Source organism: Drosophila takahashii, unplaced genomic scaffold (assembly GCF_030179915.1).
Source record: "Drosophila takahashii strain IR98-3 E-12201 unplaced genomic scaffold, DtakHiC1v2 scaffold_39, whole genome shotgun sequence".
NCBI classification, from domain to species: domain Eukaryota; kingdom Metazoa; phylum Arthropoda; class Insecta; order Diptera; family Drosophilidae; genus Drosophila; species Drosophila takahashii.
Window position 1 is genome coordinate 1,269 of NW_027221717.1, and position 26,081 is coordinate 27,349.

The 26,081-nt window shown below is 37.8% G+C and overlaps 4 long non-coding RNA genes across 4 annotated transcripts; all 4 read right to left on the minus strand.

The window, feature by feature from the left end:
- Nucleotides 1–11,161: 11,161 nt before the first annotated feature.
- On the minus strand, nt 11,162–12,005 carry LOC138914581 (uncharacterized). Its single transcript, XR_011420418.1, has 2 exons — nt 11,387–12,005; nt 11,162–11,330 (listed from the first exon to the last, which is right to left on the minus strand). It is a non-coding gene; the product is annotated as an uncharacterized lncRNA (long non-coding RNA).
- A 26-nt stretch (nt 12,006–12,031) lies between these two features.
- On the minus strand, nt 12,032–13,524 carry LOC138914582 (uncharacterized). The gene is made up of 3 exons (XR_011420419.1): nt 12,403–13,524; nt 12,129–12,344; nt 12,032–12,065 (listed from the first exon to the last, which is right to left on the minus strand). It is a non-coding gene; the product is annotated as an uncharacterized lncRNA (long non-coding RNA).
- Nucleotides 13,525–18,698: 5,174 nt separating this feature from the next.
- On the minus strand, nt 18,699–20,212 carry LOC138914584 (uncharacterized). The gene is made up of 4 exons (XR_011420421.1): nt 19,940–20,212; nt 19,666–19,881; nt 18,924–19,602; nt 18,699–18,867 (listed from the first exon to the last, which is right to left on the minus strand). It is a non-coding gene; the product is annotated as an uncharacterized lncRNA (long non-coding RNA).
- Nucleotides 20,213–24,406: 4,194 nt separating this feature from the next.
- On the minus strand, nt 24,407–25,917 carry LOC138914583 (uncharacterized). Its single transcript, XR_011420420.1, has 4 exons — nt 25,648–25,917; nt 25,374–25,589; nt 24,632–25,310; nt 24,407–24,575 (listed from the first exon to the last, which is right to left on the minus strand). It is a non-coding gene; the product is annotated as an uncharacterized lncRNA (long non-coding RNA).
- Between the last annotated feature and the right edge of the window lie 164 nt (nt 25,918–26,081).

Below are 26,081 nucleotides of genomic sequence, written 5' to 3' on the forward strand. Positions count from 1 at the left end.
ATTAAAAGTCAAGTAGCTAATACGGCCAATAACTTTTGATTGGAATGTCTGATTTAAGCTATACTTTCTGAGTTTATAGGTCTTGATGAGTAGAACAAAGTTGCCATACAATCCTTCTTTCTATCTCTTGTAGTTTTTTCAAAACCGTCTTATATCTGAAAATAAAGGAAAAACATGGTAACTAATGAAAATGGTAAGACAAGTAGGTAAGACGGCCAATAACTTTTGATTGGAATGTCCGATTTAAGCTATACTTTCTGAGTTTATAGGTCTTGATGAGTAGAACAAAGTTGCCATACAATCCTTCTTTCTATCTCTTGTAGTTTTTTCAAAACCGTCTTATATCTGAAAATATAGGAAAAACATGGTAACGGATGAAAATGAAAAGACAAGTAGCTAAGACGGCCAATAACTTTTGATTGGAATGTCCGATTTAGGCCATACTTTCTGAGTTTATAGGTCTTGATGAGTAGAACAAAGTTGCCATACAATCCTTCTTTCTATTTCTTGTAGTTTTTTCAAAACCGTCTTATATCTGAAAATAAAGGAAAAACATGGTAACTAATGAAAATGGAAAGACAAGTAGGTAAGACGGCCAATAACTTTTGATTGGAACGTGCGATTTAAGCCATAATTGCTGAGTTTATAGGTCTTGATGAGTAGAACAAAGTTGCCATAAAATCCTTCTTTCTATCTCTTGTAGTTTTTTCAAAACCAAAAATAAAGGAAAAACATGGTAACGGATGAAAATTAAAAGTCAAGTAGCTAAGACGGCCAATAACTTTTGATTGGAATGTGCAATTTAAGCCATAATTGCTGAGTTTATAGGTCTTGATAAGTAGAACAAAGTTGCCATAAAATCCTTCTTTCTATCTCTTGTAGTTTTTTCAAAACTGTCTTATATCTGAAAATAAAGGAAAACATGGTAACTGATGAAAATGGTTGGACAAGTAGGTAAGACGGCCAATAACTTTTGATTGGAATGTGCGATTTAAGCCATAATTGCTGAGTTTATAGGTCTTGATGAGTACAACAAAGTTGCCATAAAATCCTTCTTTCTATCTCTTGTAGTTTTTTCAAAACCGTCTTATATCTGAAAATAAAGGAAAAACATGGTAACGGATGAAAATTAAAAGTCAAGTAGCTAAGACGGCCAATAACTTTTGATTGGAATGTCCGATTTAAGCCATACTTTCTGAGTTTATAGGTCTTGATGAGTAGAACAAAGTTGCCATACAATCCTTCTTTCTATCTCTTGTAGTTTTTTCAAAACCGTCTTATATCTGAAAATAAAGGAAAAACATGGTAACGGATGAAAATTAAAAGTCAAGTAGCTAAGACGGCCAATAACTTTTGATTGGAATGTGCGATTTAAGCCATAATTGCTGAGTTTATAGGTCTTGATGAGTAGAACAAAGTTGCCATACAATCCTTCTTTCTATCTCTTGTAGTTTTTTCAAAACCGTCTTATATCTGAAAATAAAGGAAAAACATGGTAACTAATGAAAATGAAAGTCAAGTAGGTAAGACGGCCAATAACTTTTGATTGGAATGTGCGATTTAAGCCATAATTGCTGAGTTTATAGGTCTTGATGAGTAGAACAAAGTTGCCATAAAATCCTTCTTTCTATCTCTTGTAGTTTTTTCAAAACCGTCTTATATCTGAAAATAAAGGAAAAACATGGTAACTGATGAAAAAATAACTTTTGATTGGAATGTCCGATTTAAGCCATACTTTCTGAGTTTATAGGTCTTGATGAGTAGAACAAAGTTGCCATACAATCCTTCTTTCTATCTCTTGTAGTTTTTTCAAAACCGTCTTATATCTGAAAATAAAGGAAAAACATGGTAACGGTTGAAAATTAAAAGTCAAGTAGCTAATACGGCCAATAACTTTTGATTGGAATGTGCGATTTAAGCCATACTTTCTGAGTTTATAGGTCTTGATGAGTAGAACAAAGTTGCCATACAATCCTTCTTTCTATCTCTTGTAGTTTTTATAAAACCGTCTTATATCTGAAAATAAAGGAGAAACATGGTAACGGATGAAAATGGTGGGACAAGTAGGTAAGACGGCCAATAACTTTTGATTGGAATGTGCGATTTAAGCCATAATTGCTGAGTTTATAGGTCTTGATGAGTAGAACAAAGTTGCCATACAATCCTTCTTTCTATCTCTTGTAGTTTTTTCGAAACCGTCTTATATCTGAAAATATAGGAAAAACATGGTAACGGATGAAAATGAAAAGACAAGTAGCTAAGACGGCCAATAACTTTTGATTGGAATGTCCGATTTAAGCCATACTTTCTGAGTTTATAGGTCTTGATGAGTAGAACAAAGTTGCCATACAATCCTTCTTTCTATCTCTTGTAGTTTTTACAAAACCGTCTTATATCTGAAAATAAAGGAAAAGCATGGTAACGGATGAAAATGAAAAGACAAGTAGCTAAGACGGCCAATAACTTTTGATTGGAATGTCCGATTAAAGCCATACTTTCTGAGTTTATAGGTCTTGATGAGTAGAGCAAAGTTGCCATACAATCCTTCTTTCTATTTCTTGTAGTTTTTTTAAAACCGTCTTATATCTGAAAATAAAGGAAAAACATGGTAACTAATGAAAATGGAAAGACAAGTAGGTAAGACGTCCAATAACTTTTGATTGGAATGTGCGATTTAAGCCATAATCCTTCTTTCTATCTCTTGTAGTTTTTTCAAAACCGTCTTATATCTGAAAATTATGGAAAAAGATGGTAACGGATGAAAATGGTGGGACAAGTAGGTAAGACGGCCAATAACTTTTGATTGGAATGTCCGATTTAAGCCATAATTGCTGAGTTTATAGGTCTTGATGAGTAGAACAAAGTTGCCATACAATCCTTCTTCCTTTCAAAACCGTCTTATATCTGAAAATATAGGAAAAACATGGTAACGGATGAAAATGAAAAGACAAGTAGCTAGGACGGCCAATAACTTTTAATTGGAATGTCCGATTTAATCCATACTTTCTGAGTTTATAGGTCTTGATGAGTAGAACAAAGTTGCTATACAATCCTTCTTTCTATCTCTTGTAGTTTTTTCAAAACCGTCTTATATCTGAAAATAAAGGAAAAACATGGTAACGGTTGAAAATTAAAAGTCAAGTAGCTAATACGGCCAATAACTTTTGATTGGAATGTCCGATTTAAGCTATACTTTCTGAGTTTATAGGTCTTGATGAGTAGAACAAAGTTGCCATACAATCCTTCTTTCTATCTCTTGTAGTTTTTTCAAAACCGTCTTATATCTGAAAATAAAGGAAAAACATGGTAACTAATGAAAATGGTAAGTCAAGTAGGTAAGACGGCCAATAACTTTTGATTGGAATGTCCGATTTAAGCCATACTTTCTGAGTTTATAGGTCTTGATGAGTAGAGCAAAGTTGCCATACAATCCTTCTTTCTATTTCTTGTAGTTTTTTCAAAACCGTCTTATATCTGAAAATAAAGGAAAAACATGGTAACTAATGAAAATGGAAAGACAAGTAGGTAAGACGTCCAATAACTTTTGATTGGAATGTGCGATTTAAGCCATAATCCTTCTTTCTATCTCTTGTAGTTTTTTCAAAACCGTCTTATATCTGAAAATTATGGAAAAAGATGGTAACGGATGAAAATGGTGGGACAAGTAGGTAAGACGGCCAATAACTTTTGATTGGAATGTCCGATTTAAGCCATAATTGCTGAGTTTATAGGTCTTGATGAGTAGAACAAAGTTGCCATACAATCCTTCTTTCTATCTCTTGTAGTTTTTTCAAAACCGTCTTATATCTGAAAATTAAGGAAAAACATGGTAACGGATGAAAATGAAAAGACAAGTAGCTAGGACGGCCAATAACTTTTGATTGGAATGTCCGATTTAAGCCATACTTTCTGAGTTTATAGGTCTTGATGAGTAGAACAAAGTTGCCATACAATCCTTCTTTCTATCTCTTGTAGTTTTTTCAAAACCGTCTTATATCTGAAAATAAAGGAAAAACATGGTAACGGTTGAAAATTAAAAGTCAAGTAGCTAATACGGCCAATAACTTTTGATTGGAATGTCCGATTTAAGCTATACTTTCTGAGTTTATAGGTCTTGATGAGTAGAACAAAGTTGCCATACAATCCTTCTTTCTATCTCTTGTAGTTTTTTCAAAACCGTCTTATATCTGAAAAGAAAAACATGGTAACTAATGAAAATGGTAAGTCAAGTAGGTAAGACGGCCAATAACTTTTGATTGGAATGTCCGATTTAAGCCATACTTTCTGGGTTTATAGGTCTTGATGAGTAGAACAAAGTTGCCATACAATCCTTCTTTCTATCTCTTGTAGTTTTTTCAAAACCGTCTTATATCTGAAAATAAAGGAAAAACATGGTAACGGATGAAAATGGTAAGACAAGTAGGTAAGACGGCCAATAACTTTTGTTTGGAATGTACGATTTAAGCCATACTTTCTGAGTTTATAGGTATTGATGAGTAGAACAAAGTTGCCATACAATCCATCTTTCTATTCTTGTAGTTTTTTCAAAACCGTCTTATATCTGAAAATAAAGGAAAAACATGGTAACTAATGAAAATGGAAAGACAAGTAGGTAAGACGGCCAATAACTTTTGATTGGAACGTGCGATTTAAGCCATAATTGCTGAGTTTATAGGTCTTGATGAGTAGAACAAAGTTGCCATAAAATCCTTCTTTCTATCTCTTGTAGTTTTTTCAAAACCGTCTTATGTCTGAAAATAAAGGAAAAACATGGTAACGGATGAAAATTAAAAGTCAAGTAGCTAAGACGGCCAATAACTTTTGATTGGAATGTCCGATTTAAGCCATACTTTCTGAGTTTATAGGTCTTGATGAGTAGAACAAAGTTGCCATAAAATCCTTCTTTCTATCTCTTGTAGTTTTTTCAAAACTGTCTTATATCTGAAAATAAAGGAAAAACATGGTAACTGATGAAAATGGTTGGACAAGTAGGTAAGACGGCCAATAACTTTTGATTGGAATGTGCGATTTAAGCCATAATTGCTGAGTTTATAGGTCTTGATGAGTACAACAAAGTTGCCATAAAATCCTTCTTTCTATCTCTTGTAGTTTTTTCAAAACCGTCTTATATCTGAAAATAAAAGAAAAACATGGTAACGGATGAAAATTAAAAGTCAAGTAGCTAAGACGGCCAATAACTTTTGATTGGAATGTCCGATTTAAGCCATACTTTCTGAGTTTATAGGTCTTGATGAGTAGAACAAAGTTGCCATACAATCCTTCTTTCTATCTTTTGTAGTTTTTTCAAAACCGTCTTATATCTGAAAATAAAGGAAAAACATGGTAACGGTTGAAAATTAAAAGTCAAGTAGCTAATACGGCCAATAACTTTTGATTGGAATGTGCGATTTAAGCCATAATTGCTGAGTTTATAGGTCTTGATGAGTAGAACAAAGTTGCCATACAATCCTTCTTTCTATCTCTTGTAGTTTTTTCAAAACCGTCTTATATCTGAAAATAAAGGAAAAACATGGTAAATAATGAAAATGATAAGACAAGTAGGTAAGACGGCCAATAACTTTTGATTGGAATGTGCGATTTAAGCCATAATTGCTGAGTTTATAGGTCTTGATGAGTACAACAAAGTTGCCATAAAATCCTTCTTTCTATCTCTTGTAGTTTTTTAAAAACCGTCTTATATCTGAAAATAAAAGAAAAACATGGTAACGGATGAAAATTAAAAGTCAAGTAGCTAAGACGGCCAATAACTTTTGATTGGAATGTCCGATTTAAGCCATACTTTCTGAGTTTATAGGTCTTGATGAGTAGAACAAAGTTGCCATACAATCCTTCTTTCTATCTTTTGTAGTTTTTTCAAAACCGTCTTATATCTGAAAATAAAGGAAAAACATGGTAACGGTTGAAAATTAAAAGTCAAGTAGCTAATACGGCCAATAACTTTTGATTGGAATGTGCGATTTAAGCCATACTTTCTGAGTTTATAGGTCTTGATGAGTAGAACAAAGTTGCCATACAATCCTTCTTTCTATCTCTTGTAGTTTTTACAAAACCGTCTTATATCTGAAAATAATGGAAAAACATGGTAACGGGTGAAAATGGTGGGACAAGGAGGTAAGACGGCCAATAACTTTTGATTGGAATGTGTGATTTAAGCCATAATTGCTGAGTTTATAGGTCTTGATGAGTAGAACAAAGTTGCCATACAATCCTTCTTTCTATCTCTTGTAGTTTTTTCAAAACCGTCTTATATCTGAAAATATAGGAAAAACATGGTAACGGATGAAAATGAAAAGACAAGTAGCTAAGACGGCCAATAACTTTTGATTGGAATGTCCGATTTAAGCCATACTTTCTGAGTTTATAGGTCTTGATGAGTAGAACAAAGTTGCCATACAATCCTTCTTTCTATCTCTTGTAGTTTTTACAAAACCGTCTTATATCTGAAAATAAAGGAAAAACATGGTAACGGATGAAAATGAAAAGACAAGTAGCTAAGACGGCCAATAACTTTTGATTGGAATGTCCGATTAAAGCCATACTTTCTGAGTTTATAGGTCTTGATGAGTAGAGCAAAGTTGCCATACAATCCTTCTTTCTATTTCTTGTAGTTTTTTTAAAACCGTCTTATATCTGAAAATAAAGGAAAAACATGGTAACTAATGAAAATGGAAAGACAAGTAGGTAAGACGTCCAATAACTTTTGATTGGAATGTGCGATTTAAGCCATAATCCTTCTTTCTATCTCTTGTAGTTTTTTCAAAACCGTCTTATATCTGAAAATTATGGAAAAAGATGGTAACGGATGAAAATGGTGGGACAAGTAGGTAAGACGGCCAATAACTTTTGATTGGAATGTCCGATTTAAGCCATAATTGCTGAGTTTATAGGTCTTGATGAGTAGAACAAAGTTGCCATACAATCCTTCTTTCTTTCAAAACCGTCTTATATCTGAAAATATAGGAAAATGAAAAGACAAGTAGCTAGGACGGCCAATAACTTTTGATTGGAATGTCCGATTTAATCCATACTTTCTGAGTTTATAGGTCTTGATGAGTAGAACAAAGTTGCCATACAATCCTTCTTTCTATCTCTTGTAGTTTTTTCAAAACCGTCTTATATCTGAAAATAAAGGAAAAATATGGTAACGGTTGAAAATTAAAAGTCAAGTAGCTAATACGGCCAATAACTTTTGATTGGAATGTGCGATTTAAGGCATAATTGCCGAGTTTATAGGTCTTGATGAGTAGAACAAAGTTGCCATAAAATCCAATACCTTTTGATTGGAATGTCCGATTTAAGCTATACTTTCTGAGTTTATAGGTCTTGATGAGTAGAACAAAGTTGCCATACAATCCTTCTTTCTATCTCTTGTAGTTTTTTCAAAACCGTCTTATATCTGAAAATAATGGAAAAACATGGTAACGGGTGAAAATGGTGGGACAAGGAGGTAAGACGGCCAATAAATTTTGATTGGAATGTGTGATTTAAGCCATAATTGCTGAGTTTATAGGTCTTGATGAGTAGAACAAAGTTGCCATACAATCCTTCTTTCTATCTCTTGTAGTTTTTTCAAAACCGTCTTATATCTGAAAATAAAGGAAAAACATGGTAACTAATGAAAATGGTAAGACAAGTAGGTAAGACGGCCAATAACTTTTGATTGGAATGTCAGATTTAAGCCATACTTTCTGGGTTTATAGGTCTTGATGAGTAGAACAAAGTTGCCATACAATCCTTCTTTCTATTTTTTTGTAGTTTTTACAAAACCGTCTTATATCTGAAAATATAGGAAAAACATGGTAACGGATGAAAATGAAAAGACAAGTAGCTAAGACGGCCAATAACTTTTGATTGGAATGTCCGATTTAAGCCATACTTTCTGAGTTTATAGGTCTTGATGAGTAGAACAAAGTTGCCATACAATCCTTCTTTCTATCTCTTGTAGTTTTTTCAAAACCGTCTTATATCTGAAAATAAAGGAAAAACATGGTAACTAATGAAAATGGAAAGACAAGTAGGTAAGACGGCCAATAACTTTTGATTGGAATGTGCGATTTAAGCCATAATTGCTGAGTTTATAGGTCTTGATGAGTAGAACAAAGTTGCCATAAAATCCTTCTTTCTATCTCTTGTAGTTTTTTCAAAACCGTCTTATGTCTGAAAATAAAGGAAAAACATGGTAACGGATGAAAATTAAAAGTCAAGTAGCTAAGACGGCCAATAACTTTTGATTGGAATGTGCGATTTAAGCTATACTTTCTGAGTTTATAGGTCTTGATGAGTAGAACAAAGTTGCCATACAATCCTTCTTTCTATCTCTTGTAGTTTTTTCAAAACCGTCTTATATCTGAAAATAATGGAAAAACATGGTAACGGATGAAAATTAAAAGTCAAGTAGCTAAGACGGCCAATAACTTTTGATTGGAATGTCCAATTTAGGCTATACTTTCTGAGTTTATAGGTCTTGATGAGTAGAACAAAGTTGCCATACAATCCTTCTTTCCATCTCTTGTAGTTTTTTCAAAACCGTCTTATATCTGAAAATAATGGAAAAACATGGTAACGGATGAAAATTAAAAGTCAAGTAGCTAAGACGGCCAATAACTTTTGATTGGAATGTCCGATTTAAGCTATACTTTCTGAGTTTATAGGTCTTGATGAGTAGAACAAAGTTGCCATACAATCCTTCTTTCTATCTCTTGTAGTTTTTTCAAAACCGTCTTATATCTGAAAATAATGGAAAAACATGGTAACGGGTGAAAATGGTGGGACAAGGAGGTAAGACGGCCAATAAATTTTGATTGGAATGTGTGATTTAAGCCATAATTGCTGAGTTTATAGGTCTTGATGAGTAGAACAAAGTTGCCATACAATCCTTCTTTCTATCTCTTGTAGTTTTTTCAAAACCGTCTTATATCTGAAAATAAAGGAAAAACATGGTAACTAATGAAAATGGTAAGACAAGTAGGTAAGACGGCCAATAACTTTTGATTGGAATGTCCGATTTAAGCCATACTTTCTGGGTTTATAGGTCTTGATGAGTAGAACAAAGTTGCCATACAATCCTTCTTTCTATTTTTTTGTAGTTTTTACAAAACCGTCATATATCTGAAAATATAGGAAAAACATGGTAACGGATGAAAATGAAAAGACAAGTAGCTAAGACGGCCAATAACTTTTGATTGGAATGTCCGATTTAAGCCATACTTTCTGAGTTTATAGGTCTTGATGAGTAGAACAAAGTTGCCATACAATCCTTCTTTCTATCTCTTGTAGTTTTTACAAAACCGTCTTATATCTGAAAATATAGGAAAAACATGGTAACGGATGAAAATGAAAAGACAAGTAGCTAAGACGGCCAATAACTTTTGATTGGAATGTCCGATTTAAGCCATACTTTCTGAGTTTATAGTTCTTGATGAGTAGAACAAAGTTGCCATACAATCCTTCTTTCTATTTCTTGTAGTTTTTTCAAAACCGTCTTATATCTGAAAATAAAGGAAAAACATGGTAACTAATGAAAATGGAAAGACAAGTAGGTAAGACGGCCAATAACTTTTGATTGGAATGTGCGATTTAAGCCATAATTGCTGAGTTTATAGGTCTTGATGAGTAGAACAAAGTTGCCATACAATCCTTCTTTCTATCTCTTGTAGTTTTTTCAAAACCGTCTTATATCTGAAAATAAAGGAAAAACATGGTAACTAATGAAAATGGTAAGACAAGTAGGTAAGACGGCCAATAACTTTTGATTGGAATGTCCGATTTAAGCCATACTTTCTGGGTTTATAGGTCTTGATGAGTAGAACAAAGTTGCCATAAAATCCTTCTTTCTATCTCTTGTAGTTTTTTCAAAACCGTCTTATGTCTGAAAATAAAGGAAAAACATGGTAACGGATGAAAATTAAAAGTCAAGTAGCTAAGACGGCCAATAACTTTTGATTGGAATGTGCGATTTAAGCCATAATTGCTGAGTTTATAGGTCTTGATGAGTAGAACAAAGTTGCCATACAATCCTTCTTTCTATCTCTTGTAGTCTTTTCAAAGCCGTCTTATATCTGAAAATAATGGAAAAACATGGTAACGGATGAAAATGGAAAGACAAGTAGGTAAGACGGCCAATAACTTTTGATTGGAATGTGCGATTTAAGCCATACTTTCTGAGTTTATAGGTCTTGATGAGTAGAACAAAGTTGCCATACAATCCTTCTTTCTATCTCTTGTAGTCTTTTCAAAGCCGTCTTATATCTGAAAATAACGGAAAAACATGGTAACGGATGAAAATGGAAAGTCAAGTAGCTAAGACGGCCAATAACTTTTGATTGGAATGTGCGATTTAAGCCATACTTTCTGAGTTTATAGGTCTTGATGAGTAGAACAAAGTTGCCATACAATCCTTCTTTCTATCTCTTGTAGTTTTTTCAAAACCGTCTTATATCTGAAAATAATGGAAAAACATGGTAACGGATGAAAATTAAAAGTCAAGTACCTAAGACGGCCAATAACTTTTGATTGGAATGTCCGATTTAGGCTATACTTTCTGAGTTTATAGGTCTTGATGAGTAGAACAAAGTTGCCATACAATCCTTCTTTCTATCTCTTGTAGTTTTTTCAAAACCGTCTTATATCTGAAAATAATGGAAAAAGATGGTAACGGATGAAAATGGTGGGACAAGTAGGTAAGACGGCCAATAACTTTTGATTGGAATGTCCGATTTAAGCCATAATTGCAGAGTTTATAGGTCTTGATGAGTAGAACAAAGTTGCCATACAATCCTTCTTTCTTTCAAAACCGTCTTATATCTGAAAATATAGGAAAAACATGGTGTGACGACCACGGTGAAGTGGATGCTATTTGGTTGCATACTCTGCCTACGGGATCGGCCTAGCTCAGGGAGGAGACAAGGGGGTCGGTTACTTCCTAAACAGCATCACCGCCACACAATAAAACTTGTAGACAGAGTTGGGGAGGTTTAAAGGAAGGACGCAGTCAATCCGAATGGATGTAGGAGAAGATATTGATCGGTTAACCCGGTTGTTGAAGAACTGAGATGGTAATGTTCTTCGGCTTGGCCCACCCTACCTGTAAGGACACATTAATGTTGAACGCCCTTACCCTTTACAATGAAAACCGCTTAACTCAGATGCCCATGTTACCGGTTTTACTTCATTTCAGTTACTTTTAAACTTCATATAAATTCAAATAAACTCGAACTTCAAATACATGATTCTCCATTGCAAATTCCAAGACTCGCGAAACAATTTACTATCATTTACGAAAGCGAAGCGGTAATTAGCGGTAATTTGACCTGTCAGCACATTTATAAACTAAATGGGGAGGGTTTCATATTCTTTCACATCTTACATTTGGGTTGGTTTACACCATGCGTTATATATATAGATTTATATCAAAGACAGTGTATTTACTCACGACCACTCCCTCGAAGTCCGCAGGCCTGTTGACTGTAGTGCTAGGATGAGGTGATATTTGTTGATATGTGTTGATAAATTTAATTTAGCATAGCTGTCTTGATATGTGTAGGTACTAAATGTCACCAAATGAGAAAAGGAAAGAATATGAGTATGCGGTCAAATCAGATTATGAAAAGAATTTACTCTAAATTACTTAAAATTATTTCAAGAAATTAAATATAACCGCAACTAGGCGGGACGCAGCAGGCGGCGTTTCCTGTGGCCGTGAATTGTTCAAATTTGGGTAAATACTCCTACGCGCCACGTTCCCGCGGATCGCTGAAGTCGGAACAGGGTCGAAATAGCCAGAGATAGCTGCTGCCTCGCTGTACACAACCGAGCCAAAGTGAGCTTATGTGCACGAGGGTTGTCGATGGGAGGTTATGTTGCGCACGATCCTATGGGAGGTTATGTGCAGCACGATTATCCACTGAGAGGTTATGTTGCGGTCCAATGCGACTCCCTTGCGTTCGTCAGCGCTCCGGATCAAGCGCTGCCCCAATCACGCACAATTTGCCGGTTAACTTGACCAAGTTGGCTCCTTGCACGTTTAGGGGCTGATCCAGAGGTAACTAGGTGGGGGACGGAAGAGTTAGATCGAAACTAAACTGGTGCACATGCTTGGCTGCAACTACCTTGAAATATATATCCACAGAGAAGGATGCTTTTGGGCATAGCCTGACACTTTTTGGTTTCAATACTTTAGCTGGCTGAGATCCGCCGTTGAAGGGGACACTTCAGCAGCGCTGTGTAGGGAGCGCCACGTGGAATCCGCGGCTTGCCAAAATTTGGGTTGCGAACTGCCAATACACAGTCTGCCGAGACCTTGGTCTGGCGCTGCCGGTTGATGGCTGGAATTTACGCAAGACGATTAGAGTCGATCTTGCGTTTGCAGTTATTTCTGCTCACCTAGCGGTTTCCACACACACGCGTGCTGTTGATCGTAACTTTTCAGCGCTTGCGGGTATTGCGAAATCCCTTTTGAACACGGATGAATCGATTGCCTTTACTACAGGACTTGAGCGCGTGGTATAAGTAGCACACGCGTGGACTTTTAAACTTTTCGCTGAAACTATGCGTACGTTTGCTTGGCTGAACGAAATGTAAAAGAACGCTTTGGTTGAGCGGAAATATTGTCTTGCCAGTTTACAAGGTTGCCAGATCTACGGTTGGCATATGTCAAGGTCAGCGTAGCCAGATCATGGGTCAAGGGAACTATCGCTGTTAAGGTTAACAGCACTCTCCGTTCTGTTATGGGCAAGTCTGTTGTTGGCGACTGTTACGTTTAAATTTTGGGACAACAAAATTCGTACCCTCACACCACAGGTTTTATTGACATACATTTTGGGAGGAGATGAAAGCTGGAAAAGGGTACTTTACCAGAGATCTTTCGCATGAAAAACTCCTAGCTCCTTTCCGTTGTGGTCTTCTAGCAAATACAATGACTGTCCTCGTTTCTCCTTTACCTTAGCTTTAACCCCGATGGGTGCTAGCTTGGCGTTGAAGTGTGTGGCCTGGTTGCTTAATACAAAATTTCGTTTTATAACTTCCTGACCTATCTCAAAGGTTCGATACCGAGAACGCAAATCATATTCGTTTCTGTTTTTCTCGTACGCTTTTGTCATATGCTTTGCAATGTTGGATCGGATTCTCGGAAATTCATCTGCCCTATCAATCTTGGCTGAACCTTCGGTAAGCATCTGAAGATTTCGTAGCAACTTATAATCTTTACCGTGTGTTAGCATGTGCTGGCCAAAGACTACATAGTATGGGGACTTTCCAATCGATTGGTGAACTGAGTTTCTCAATGCAGAGTTTATACTCGCAAGATACATATCCCACAACCTTTGATCTGATCGAATGTATGATCTCAAGGCGGCATTAATCGAACGATTTACGCGCTCCGCTGCATTAGATTGAGGAGCGTACGCACCAGTGAATGTATGTTGGATTCCGTATTTGGACGTAAAGGTAGCGAAGTCATGGCTTTTAAACTGAGTTCCATTATCGCTAACTAATACCTCCGGAGTTCCAAAACATGCAAAAATTTCGTCTCTTAAGTAATCGATTACTATCTTTGATGTGAACCTTTTTACTGGTTTTAGCCAAGTAAATTTGGAGAAATGATCTAGAAGAATTAGAATGCCAATATTTCCATTTTTCGTCCTCGGAAATGGACCAATAAAATCCATATAAATACGTTGAAACGGCCTTTCGCTAGTAGCTTGGCAACCCATGAGTGGACGAAGACGTTGCGTCGGATGTTTGGATGTTTTGCATATCTCACACTGGGCTATGTAATTTCGAACATCTATTACCATGTTTGGCCAATAGAAGTGTCTTCGTAGACGTTCCAAGCACTTGGCAGCTCCGCAATGCGATGAGGTTGGTTGGTCGTGTGCCGACTGAATCGCGCCTATCCTCAGGTCGCTTGGAACTAACAGCTTAAACTCGGACTCATCAACTTCGGAACTTCCAGTTGCAAAACCAGTCCTGTAATAAATATAATCGTCAACGACATGGAAATCTGGTAATTCTGAATTCTGCGCACGGTCTTTTAATTGGCAGTACTCAGCGGATTGAAACGCATCCGAATGCAAGTCAATCTCTGGAAGGATCTCTACGGACATGATTTCTTCTTGAAACGAGCGCGACAACGCGTCGGGTACGACGTTTTGAGTCCCCTTGCGGTGCTCGATTTCAAAAACAAATCCTTGCAACTTGATTGCCCAACGGGCTAGTCTCCCGCTGAGGTCTGTCTGTTTCATTAGCCATTGTAGGGCTGAATGATCAGTAACGACTTTGAACTTATGCCCCTCCACATACATGCGAAACTTTCTGATAGCTAACACCACGGCAAGGCACTCCAACTCTGTTACTGTATAGTTGCGTTGAGCACCGTTTAACTTTTGCGACATGTACGCGATAGGACGCTCATTGCCTGATTCATCGCACTGTGCCAACACTGCTCCAACACCACACATGGATGCATCGCATTGTATTATAAACGGCTTTTCATAATCAGGGTGAACTAAAAATGGAGCCGAGCAAAGCTTGGACTTGACTTCGTCAAAAGCAAGTTGTGCTTCGTCGTTCCAGGTGAATGTTTTTCCACGAAGTAGATCTGTCAGAGGAAAGGTTATCGTTGAATATTGGGGTATAAATCGACGATACCAGCCACACATCCCAAGAAATCTTCTTAAGTGTTGTTGGCTTTTGGGAATGGGGAAGTCGGAGACAGCACTAACCTTTTTGGGGTTGACTTGAAGTGTCCCTTCACCCACCACGTAATTTAAATATTCGACTTTTCTAAGACAAAACTGACTCTTTTTAATGTTGATAGTTAGTCCAGCATTGCGCAGACGAGATGCAACTTCGGCAAGATGTTTTAAATGATCTTCGAAACTAGATGACATGATTAGAAGGTCGTCTAAGTAAACGAATGTGTGCGATTTCATTTGATATGGAATGACTTGGTCCATGAGGCGACACATAGTCTGAGGGGCGTTGCACAGTCCAAAAGGCATTCGCTTAAATTGGTATAATGGCCTATTTGGTACTGTGAAGGCTGTTTTTGATCGGGACTCCTCATTTAAATTAATCTGCCAAAAGGCATCTTTCAAATCGATTTTTGAAATGCAGTGAACTGGTGGAAGACGGCTTATCAATTCTTCTAAATTCGGAATCGGATAAGAATCTTTTATCGTAACATCGTTTACCTTTCTCGAATCGAGACAAAATCGAACTTTATCTGGCTTGACTATCAACACGATTGGGGATGACCAGGATGACGAAGGTGCCTCTTCAATTACTCCTAAATTAATCATTCTGTCGATCTCTACGCACAGAAGTTTTTCACGCGCTGGTGACAAGGGGTAATGCCTCTGCTTTATTGGCTTGGCATTGCCGGTATCGATGGAATGTTCGACTAAGTTTGTTATGCCAAGACCGTCTCTATCAAATGAGGGAAAGGAATCTATAATGCTTTTTAATCTACGTTTCTCTGCTGACGATAAGCTAAGATTGGGCGACTCTTCCTCAACAGTTAACTCATTTGTAGTAAATCCTAATGAAATTGTAATTCCGAACTTTTCCCAGAAATCGATTCCACAAATAACGTCTTGTGTTATCGATGGTACAACTAAGAATTCCATTTCTGCCTCTATGGAGTTGTAATTCATCTGAACTCTGATAGTACCTAGAATTGTCTGTTTTGTTCCGTCAGCGGTTCGTACGTTGCCGCGAGTTCTATTGAACTTATGTTTTCCCGAAACTATACTACTCGCTAGGGAACCTCCTACTACGCTCTTGTTTGCCCCACTATCAAGTAAGGCTAAGTACGGTTGGTCGAACAGGATTATATTCACAAAAGGTCGTATGTCGTTAACATTTTGGGTTATGCTTGATATCGTGTAACTGTGGTACCTACGCTTTGATTTCCAAAATTTGCGTAACCTTATCGCTGCGCGACTTATGTTATCCTTTTCTACAACGCCATCAAATATTCTCCTCCTAGTCTCTTTATATTCTTTGAGTCGAATATGGTATGGTTTGAAATGTCGAGTATCGGAAAGGTCAGGTATTTTAATTGATCTGTCAGGGTTGGTTGTACAATCTGGTAGTTTAGAAATTTCGACATCCGAGTTTACATTCGGGCATCCGCTCTCGGACTGACACGGGTGTCCGGTTTTGAGTTTCCCGATTTTGGAGAACATTTTGGACAAGAAGGTTTATAGGTATCCGGAGCTCTGCACCCGTAGCAAAATACGCGGCGTGGTTGGAAGCACTCCTTGTATCGATGACCTACAGAATCACAATTCCAACACTTCACCTGATTGTCATTGCGAATTGCGAAAATCGGTGAATCACTTTCCTGAGTATTCTCCTCAGTTTCGTCATCTACATTTATCTCGTTTACGGTTCGCCTTGGTGCTGAGTGACGCGCATAGTTTCTCACTCTTAAATTATTAAAGAAGTCTTCATGGCGATGACATTGTCTACGTAACGACGCTATGGTGGGTGTATCTATATGTAATAATTCATGACCTAGATCTGATCTCAAATTATTTCGAACGGCCTGAACCAATTCTGAGTCTGACATAGGTTCCGATAGTGCATCTGCAATGGCCAAGATAGAGTCGAGGAAATCGTCAAAACATTCATTAATTCCCTGCTTTCTTCTTCGCATCGCATCTCTTATGTCTTGGTCGGACTTCTGATCTTTATATCTTTCCCTCAAACGTGCACACAGTTGAGACCAATTCATTTGCTCAGACACTCTATGGCATCGCCAATAAAAGGTCAAAGCTGGGCCTACAAACAAAAGATTTGCGTACTGATATAATAAATCAAAGTTTCCATTCAAGGCTTGACGAGTCAATGAATTTACACGATATATGAAATCTTCAATGAAAATATCTTTAGGTGAACCGGAAAACTTTAAGTTCCAGTGAGCAATTAAACTTGAAATTCGACCAGGTCGATCGACGTGATCTTCGCGACGGGACTCTCCTGAACGGTTATTAACCATATTTGGGTAAGCGGAAAAGCTATTCTCGAAAGTCTGCCTTGGCAGTTGCTCTGCTGACGCATCCCATTCGAGTGAATGCCTACGAGAAGACGGTACATTAAGATTTTGCATTGCCGAGTTGATTTGATCAGTTAAGGTTGCCGTTATTCGGGTTTGGTACGATTCTAAGGCATTTGTTATAAGTTCGTGAATTCTCCCTTCTGAAATGTTACTTGCTCTTTGGGTACCTGCAGAACGTAGTGAACGCGGTATTTGTGAACTAACATTGGATGCTGTCGTTGCTGATCGTGTACTAGGTCTAGTATTCGGGCGAGTTCTTGGAACAGTGCCTGTTCGTGCGTTCGAACTGGCTTCGTTTTGGGGTCTGGGAATCTCTAAGTTGGCGTTTTGAGATACGCTTTCAAGATTAGCGATCTGAGAAGGTAAGCATGGCTGTCGACAATTTGGGCATGTTTCGTTTTGCTGTAACCAGGCATGTAGGCAACCGCGATGAAAACGATGACCGCAAGTGGTTTCGACACTTTCTGTATCTGCACTGGAGTCATTGCATATTGTGCATTGCAAGGACTCAGCTGGCAATCTCTGATTAATTTCGGGACTTCTCCTGACCGACATGATTTAGTTTTCTATAATCAACAAGAACGATAACAGTATAATTCGGTAGTGCGGTACGGGAATGATACGATAGAGCGGTACGACAAGTTTACGGTATCGATAAGAATGAAATTAAAATCTGATTAATTGGGACTTATTCTTTGTTAAATCGGTTTCATTTATACAATTAAATGAGTTTTGATCGGTATCTTCTTCTTTTGGTTCTATTGTACTTTAAGATTGATTTGCTCGATGCACTGAATGAAAGAGTATACTGCTGGAACCTTCCAGCCAGAATAGTTCTCAATTTCTTCTTGCAACTTGACTGTAGATTATGTTTCGAAATGAAAGGAAAGTTATTAAGGAAAGAGGTATTGTTGAGCTTGCCAACAAATACAATTCTCAAATTCCCTTTGACTTTTGGTATTGAGTTATTTGAGACTATAAAAAGGAGGTAGTGTTGAACTTTTCCAACCGCTACAAATCTCGACTTTCTTACTCCTGAATTAAAATGGATTAGGAGGTTAATCCTCTGATTCGTTAGATTATCTACTGGTCTGGTTCTGAAATATATCCTAGACACACAGCAATTCCTAGTAGATTATAAAACGATGTTTCTGAAACTATTGTGTCGGATGACTGGAAATGGATTTTTCGGAATGTTGGTTGGGAAAGCATGGGCCAAACAATATTTAGATTTTCTTGCTTTTGCTTAGTTGTTATTGTAGTTGCTGTTGCAGCGGCCCCACGTTGGGCGCCATTTATTCTGTGACGACCACGGTGAAGTGGATGCTATTTGGTTGCATACTCTGCCTACGGGATCGGCCTAGCTCAGGGAGGAGACAAGGGGGTCGGTTACTTCCTAAACAGCATCACCGCCACACAATAAAACTTGTAGACAGAGTTGGGGAGGTTTAAAGGAAGGACGCAGTCAATCCGAATGGATGTAGGAGAAGATATTGATCGGTTAACCCGGTTGTTGAAGAACTGAGATGGTAATGTTCTTCGGCTTGGCCCACCCTACCTGTAAGGACACATTAATGTTGAACGCCCTTACCCTTTACAATGAAAACCGCTTAACTCAGATGCCCATGTTACCGGTTTTACTTCATTTCAGTTACTTTTAAACTTCATATAAATTCAAATAAACTCGAACTTCAAATACATGATTCTCCATTGCAAATTCCAAGACTCGCGAAACAATTTACTATCATTTACGAAAGCGAAGCGGTAATTAGCGGTAATTTGACCTGTCAGCACATTTATAAACTAAATGGGGAGGGTTTCATATTCTTTCACATCTTACATTTGGGTTGGTTTACACCATGCGTTATATATATAGATTTATATCAAAGACAGTGTATTTACTCACGACCACTCCCTCGAAGTCCGCAGGCCTGTTGACTGTAGTGCTAGGATGAGGTGATATTTGTTGATATGTGTTGATAAATTTAATTTAGCATAGCTGTCTTGATATGTGTAGGTACTAAATGTCACCAAATGAGAAAAGGAAAGAATATGAGTATGCGGTCAAATCAGATTATGAAAAGAATTTACTCTAAATTACTTAAAATTATTTCAAGAAATTAAATATAACCGCAACTAGGCGGGACGCAGCAGGCGGCGTTTCCTGTGGCCGTGAATTGTTCAAATTTGGGTAAATACTCCTACGCGCCACGTTCCCGCGGATCGCTGAAGTCGGAACAGGGTCGAAATAGCCAGAGATAGCTGCTGCCTCGCTGTACACAACCGAGCCAAAGTGAGCTTATGTGCACGAGGGTTGTCGATGGGAGGTTATGTTGCGCACGATCCTATGGGAGGTTATGTGCAGCACGATTATCCACTGAGAGGTTATGTTGCAGTCCAATGCGACTCCCTTGCGTTCGTCAGCGCTCCGGATCAAGCGCTGCCCCAATCACGCACAATTTGCCGGTTAACTTGAGCAAGTTGGCTCCTTGCACGTTTAGGGGCTGATCCAGAGGTAACTAGGTGGGGGACGGAAGAGTTAGATCGAAACTAAACTGGTGCACATGCTTGGCTGCAACTACCTTGAAATATATATCCACAGAGAAGGATGCTTTTGGGCATAGCCTGACACTTTTTGGTTTCAATACTTTAGCTGGCTGAGATCCGCCGTTGAAGGGGACACTTCAGCAGCGCTGTGTAGGGAGCGCCACGTGGAATCCGCGGCTTGCCAAAATTTGGGTTGCGAACTGCCAATACACAGTCTGCCGAGACCTTGGTCTGGCGCTGCCGGTTGATGGCTGGAATTTACGCAAGACGATTAGAGTCGATCTTGCGTTTGCAGTTATTTCTGCTCACCTAGCGGTTTCCACACACACGCGTGCTGTTGATCGTAACTTTTCAGCGCTTGCGGGTATTGCGAAATCCCTTTTGAACACGGATGAATCGATTGCCTTTACTACAGGACTTGAGCGCGTGGTATAAGTAGCACACGCGTGGACTTTTAAACTTTTCGCTGAAACTATGCGTACGTTTGCTTGGCTGAACGAAATGTAAAAGAACGCTTTGGTTGAGCGGAAATATTGTCTTGCCAGTTTACAAGGTTGCCAGATCTACGGTTGGCATATGTCAAGGTCAGCGTAGCCAGATCATGGGTCAAGGGAACTATCGCTGTTAAGGTTAACAGCACTCTCCGTTCTGTTATGGGCAAGTCTGTTGTTGGCGACTGTTACGTTTAAATTTTGGGACAACAAAATTCGTACCCTCACAATGGTAACGGATGAAAATGAAAAGACAAGTAGCTAAGACGGCCAATAACTTTTGATTGGAATGTCCGATTTAAGCCATACTTTCTGAGTTTATAGGTCTTGATGATTAGAACAAAGTTGCCATACAATCCTTCTTTCTATCTCTTGTAGTTTTTTCAAAACCGTCTTATATCTGAAAATAATGGAAAAACATGGTAACGGATGAAAATGAAAAGACAAGTAGGTAAGACGGCCAATAACTTTTGATTGGAATGTCCGATTTAAGCCATAATTGCTGAGTTTATAGGTCTTGATGAGTAGAACAAAGTTGCCATACAATCCTTCTTTCTATCTCTTGTATTTTTTTCAAAACCGTCTTATATCTGAAAATAATGGAAAAAGGTGGTAACGGATGAAAATGGTGGGACAAGTAGGTAAGACGGCCAATAACTTTTGATTGGAATTTGCGATTTAAGCCATAATTGCTGAGTTTATAGGTCTTGATGAGTAGAACAAAGTTGCCATACAATCCTTCTTTCTTTCAAAACCGTCTTATATCTGAAAATATAGGAAAAACATGGTAACGGATGAAAATGAAAAGACAAGTAGCTAGGACGGCCAATAACTTTTGATTGGAATGTCCGATTTAAGCCATACTTTCTGAGTTTATAGGTCTTGATTAGTAGAACAAAGTTGCCATACAATCCTTCTTTCTATCTCTTGTAGTTTTTTCAAAGCCGTCTTATATCTGAAAATAATGGAAAAACATGGTAACGGATGAAAATGAAAAGACAAGTAGCTAAGACGGCCAATAACTTTTGATTGGAGTTTTTTCAAAACCATCTTATATCTGAAAATATAGGAAAAACATGGTAACGGATGAAAATGAAAAGACAAGTAGCTAAGACGGCCAATAACTTTTGATTGGAATGTCCGATTTAAGCCATACTTTCTGAGTTTATAGGTCTTGATGAGTAGAACAAAGTTGCCATAAAATCCTTCTTTCTATCTCTTGTGGTTTTTTCAAAACCGTCTTATATCTGAAAATAAAGGAAAAACATGGTAACGGATGAAAATTAAAAGTCAAGTAGCTAAGACGGCCAATAACTTTTTATTGGAATGTCCGATTTAGGCTATACTTTCTGAGTTTATAGGTCTTGATGAGTAGAACAAAGTTGCCATACAATCCTTCTTTCTATCTCTTGTAGTTTTTTCAAAACCGTTTTATATCTGAAAATAAAGGAAAAACATGGTAACGGATGAAAATTAAAAGTCAAGTAGCTAAGACGGCCAATAACTTTTGATTGGAATGTGCGATTTAAGCTATACTTTCTGAGTTTATAGGTCTTGATGAGTAGAACAAAGTTGCCATACAATCCTTCTTTCTATCTCTTGTAGTTTTTTCAAAACCGTCTTATATCTGAAAATAATGGAAAAACATGGTAACGGATGAAAATTTAAAGTCAAGTAGCTAAGACGGCCAATAACTTTTGATTGGAATGTCCGATTTAGGCTATACTTTCTGAGTTTATAGGTCTTAATGAGTAGAACAAAGTTGCCATACAATCCTTCTTTCTATCTTTTGTAGTTTTTTCAAAACCGTCTTATATCTGAAAATAATGGAAAAAGATGGTAACGGATAAAAATGGTGGGACAAGTAGGTAAGACGGCCAATAACTTTTGATTGGAATGTCCGATTTAAGCCATAATTGCTGAGTTTATAGGTCTTGATGAGTAGAACAAAGTTGCCATACAATCCTTCTTTCTTTCAAAACCGTCTTATATCTGAAAATATAGGAAAAACATGGTAACGGATGAAAATGAAAAGACAAGTAGCTAAGACGGCCAATAACTTTTGATTGGAATGTCCGATTTAAGCCATACTTTCTGAGTTTATAGGTCTTGATGAGTAGAACAAAGTTGCCATACAATCCTTCTTTCTTTCAAAACCGTCTTATATCTGAAAATATAGGAAAAACATGGTAACGGATGAAAATGAAAAGACAAGTAGCTAAGACGGCCAATAACTTTTGATTGGAGTTTTTTCAAAACCATCTTATATCTGAAAATATAGGAAAAACATGGTAACGGATGAAAATGAAAAGACAAGTAGCTAAGACGGCCAATAACTTTTGATTGGAATGTCCGATTTAAGCCATACTTTCTGAGTTTATAGGTCTTGATGAGTAGAACAAAGTTGCCATAAAATCCTTCTTTCTATCTCTTGTGGTTTTTTCAAAACCGTCTTATATCTGAAAATAAAGGAAAAACATGGTAACGGATGAAAATTAAAAGTCAAGTAGCTAAGACGGCCAATAACTTTTTATTGGAATGTCCGATTTAGGCTATACTTTCTGAGTTTATAGGTCTTGATGAGTAGAACAAAGTTGCCATACAATCCTTCTTTCTATCTCTTGTAGTTTTTTCAAAACCGTCTTATATCTGAAAATAATGGAAAAACATGGTAACGGATGAAAATTTAAAGTCAAGTAGCTAAGACGGCCAATAACTTTTGATTGGAATGTCCGATTTAGGCTATACTTTCTGAGTTTATAGGTCTTGATGAGTAGAACAAAGTTGCCATACAATCCTTCTTTCTATCTTTTGTAGTTTTTTCAAAACCGTCTTATATCTGAAAATAATGGAAAAAGATGGTAACGGATAAAAATGGTGGGACAAGTAGGTAAGACGGCCAATAACTTTTGATTGGAATGTCCGATTTAAGCCATAATTGCTGAGTTTATAGGTCTTGATGAGTAGAACAAAGTTGCCATACAATCCTTCTTTCTTTCAAAACCGTCTTATATCTGAAAATATAGGAAAAACATGGTAACGGATGAAAATGAAAAGACAAGTAGCTAAGACGGCCAATAACTTTTGATTGGAATGTCCGATTTAAGCCATACTTTCTGAGTTTATAGGTCTTGATGAGTAGAACAAAGTTGCCATACAATCCTTCTTTCTATCTCTTATAGTTTTTTCAAAACCGTCTTATATCTGAAAATAATGGAAAAACATGGTAACGGATGAAAATGAAAAGACAAGTAGGTAAGACGGCCAATAACTTTTGATTGGAATGTCCGATTTAGGCCATAATTGCTGAGTTTATAGGTCTTGATGAGTAGAACAAAGTTGCCATACAATCCTTCTTTCTATCTCTTGTGGTTTTTTCAAAACCGTCTTATATCTGAAAATAATGAAAAAAGATGGTAACGGATGAAAATGGTGGGACAAGTAGGTAAGACGGCCAATAACTTTTGATTGGAATGTCCGATTTAAGCCATAATTGCTGAGTTTATAGGTCTTGATGAGTAGAACAAAGTTGCCATACAATCCTTCTTTCTTTCAAAACCGTCTTATATCTGAAAATATAGGAAAAACATGGTAACGGATGAAAATGAAAAGACAAGTAGCTAGGACGGCCAATAACTTTTGATTGGAATGTCCGATTTAAGCCATACTTTCTGAGTTTATAGGTCTTGATTAGTAGAACAAAGTTGCTATACAATCCTTCTTTCTATCTCTTGAAGTTTTTTCAAAGCCGTCTTATATCTGAAAATAATGGAAAAACATGGTAACGGATGAAAATGAAAAGACAAGTAGCTAAGACGGCCAATAACTTTTGATTGGAGTTTTTTCAAAACCATCTTATATCTGAAAATATAGGAAAAACATGGTAACGGATGAAAATGAAAAGACAAGTAGCTAAGACGGCCAATAACTTTTGATTGGAATTATATCTGAAAAAAAATGGAAAAACATGGTGTGACGACCACGGTGAAGTGGATGCTATTTGGTTGCATACTCTGCCTACGGGATCGGCCTAGCTCAGGGAGGAGACAAGGGGGTCGGTTACTTCCTAAACAGCATCACCGCCACACAATAAAACTTGTAGACAGAGTTGGGGAGGTTTAAAGGAAGGACGCAGTCAATCCGAATGGATGTAGGAGAAGATATTGATCGGTTAACCCGGTTGTTGAAGAACTGAGATGGTAATGTTCTTCGGCTTGGCCCACCCTACCTGTAAGGACACATTAATGTTGAACGCCCTTACCCTTTACAATGAAAACCGCTTAACTCAGATGCCCATGTTACCGGTTTTACTTCATTTCAGTTACTTTTAAACTTCATATAAATTCAAATAAACTCGAACTTCAAATACATGATTCTCCATTGCAAATTCCAAGACTCGCGAAACAATTTACTATCATTTACGAAAGCGAAGCGGTAATTAGCGGTAATTTGACCTGTCAGCACATTTATAAACTAAATGGGGAGGGTTTCATATTCTTTCACATCTTACATTTGGGTTGGTTTACACCATGCGTTATATATATAGATTTATATCAAAGACAGTGTATTTACTCACGACCACTCCCTCGAAGTCCGCAGGCCTGTTGACTGTAGTGCTAGGATGAGGTGATATTTGTTGATATGTGTTGATAAATTTAATTTAGCATAGCTGTCTTGATATGTGTAGGTACTAAATGTCACCAAATGAGAAAAGGAAAGAATATGAGTATGCGGTCAAATCAGATTATGAAAAGAATTTACTCTAAATTACTTAAAATTATTTCAAGAAATTAAATATAACCGCAACTAGGCGGGACGCAGCAGGCGGCGTTTCCTGTGGCCGTGAATTGTTCAAATTTGGGTAAATACTCCTACGCGCCACGTTCCCGCGGATCGCTGAAGTCGGAACAGGGTCGAAATAGCCAGAGATAGCTGCTGCCTCGCTGTACACAACCGAGCCAAAGTGAGCTTATGTGCACGAGGGTTGTCGATGGGAGGTTATGTTGCGCACGATCCTATGGGAGGTTATGTGCAGCACGATTATCCACTGAGAGGTTATGTTGCGGTCCAATGCGACTCCCTTGCGTTCGTCAGCGCTCCGGATCAAGCGCTGCCCCAATCACGCACAATTTGCCGGTTAACTTGAGCAAGTTGGCTCCTTGCACGTTTAGGGGCTGATCCAGAGGTAACTAGGTGGGGGACGGAAGAGTTAGATCGAAACTAAACTGGTGCACATGCTTGGCTGCAACTACCTTGAAATATATATCCACAGAGAAGGATGCTTTTGGGCATAGCCTGACACTTTTTGGTTTCAATACTTTAGCTGGCTGAGATCCGCCGTTGAAGGGGACACTTCAGCAGCGCTGTGTAGGGAGCGCCACGTGGAATCCGCGGCTTGCCAAAATTTGGGTTGCGAACTGCCAATACACAGTCTGCCGAGACCTTGGTCTGGCGCTGCCGGTTGATGGCTGGAATTTACGCAAGACGATTAGAGTCGATCTTGCGTTTGCAGTTATTTCTGCTCACCTAGCGGTTTCCACACACACGCGTGCTGTTGATCGTAACTTTTCAGCGCTTGCGGGTATTGCGAAATCCCTTTTGAACACGGATGAATCGATTGCCTTTACTACAGGACTTGAGCGCGTGGTATAAGTAGCACACGCGTGGACTTTTAAACTTTTCGCTGAAACTATGCGTACGTTTGCTTGGCTGAACGAAATGTAAAAGAACGCTTTGGTTGAGCGGAAATATTGTCTTGCCAGTTTACAAGGTTGCCAGATCTACGGTTGGCATATGTCAAGGTCAGCGTAGCCAGATCATGGGTCAAGGGAACTATCGCTGTTAAGGTTAACAGCACTCTCCGTTCTGTTATGGGCAAGTCTGTTGTTGGCGACTGTTACGTTTAAATTTTGGGACAACAAAATTCGTACCCTCACAATGGTAACGGATGAAAATGAAAA